Source organism: Dama dama, chromosome 7 (genome assembly GCF_033118175.1).
Source record: "Dama dama isolate Ldn47 chromosome 7, ASM3311817v1, whole genome shotgun sequence".
NCBI lineage: Eukaryota > Metazoa > Chordata > Mammalia > Artiodactyla > Cervidae > Dama > Dama dama.
This window is the reverse complement of record NC_083687.1, coordinates 2,104,224-2,105,320: the sequence shown is the minus strand read 5'-3', so window position 1 is coordinate 2,105,320 and position 1,097 is coordinate 2,104,224. Positions and strand designations below refer to the sequence as shown.

The window sequence follows — 1,097 nt, the reverse complement described above, 5'->3', positions numbered from 1 at the left end:
CATAAGCACATGGGAGGACTCTGAGATAAATCAAATACAGACTCTGAACCAGGGAAATCATAATGATTGGCCAAAGGAAGCCCAGGAGAAATGCCCCATAGAAGTGATTGAAATTACCACGAGGGCTCGGCTCTCTCTCTCTCTGAACCTGCCTGTGTGTCTATCCACACATACGGTACTCTTTCCCCCTAATAAACACTTTACTTATTTCACTATGTTTTGTCTTTGTGGGAATACTTTTTTCTGCAAAGTTGAAGGGCCAGGGCCTTGTCACCACACTGGTCTAGTGGCTAGGATTTGATACCTTCAGCACCACAACCCAACCGCAATCTCTGGCCAGGAACCAAAATCCTGCTTCAAGCTTACTAACTGGATTCTTCATGTCAATTGAACTCTCTCTCTTATTTTCTTCAGACTGAAGCCAGATTCTTTTCATGACACAAATCTAATAATTTTATCCTCCTACATATACACACACATTATTAAATCTCATTACTTGTTTCTCATTGATCTCAGGATAAACACCAACATCTTTTCACAGTCTCTAAGGCCCTGGATGTCCAGGACCATGCCTGGCTTTCCAACCTCATCCAGTGCTTCCCCTCCATCTCCTGCTCCCACAGCCAAAGGGCTTTCTCTCTAGTTGTTCACAACTTCTTCACCATGAGGCTTTGTGGATGGTGTTTCACCTGAAGACCTCATCACCTGCACAGTTAACGCTCATTCTTGCTGACCATCCTGCTATTTTTGTCTTGGAGTTTCGGTCCAAGCTCTTTGGTGCTTGGAACCATACAGAGATTAGCATGGCCCCTGTGCAAGAATGGCATACAAATTCATGAAGCATTCCATATTTTATCACAGATTAAGAGAACAAACTTATGGTTACCAGAGGGAAGGGTGTGGGGAAGAGGGATAGATTGGAACTGACATGTATACGCTACAATATTTAAAATGGATGACCATCAAGAACCCACAATAGAGCACAGGAAACTCTGCTCAACACTCTGTAATGACCTAAACGAGAAAAGACTTTGCAAGAGAAGAGATACATGTATATGTATAACTGAAACACTTTGCTGTATGCCTGAAACTAATAC

At 42.7% G+C, this 1,097-nt stretch overlaps 1 non-coding gene across 1 annotated transcript; it reads left to right on the top strand.

Annotated features, from left to right (window-relative positions):
- Nucleotides 1-751: 751 nt before the first annotated feature.
- LOC133060035 (U6 spliceosomal RNA) lies at nucleotides 752-855 on the top strand. Its single transcript, XR_009693702.1, has one exon. It is a non-coding gene; the product is annotated as a U6 spliceosomal RNA (small nuclear RNA).
- The last annotated feature ends 242 nt before the right edge of the window (nucleotides 856-1,097 follow it).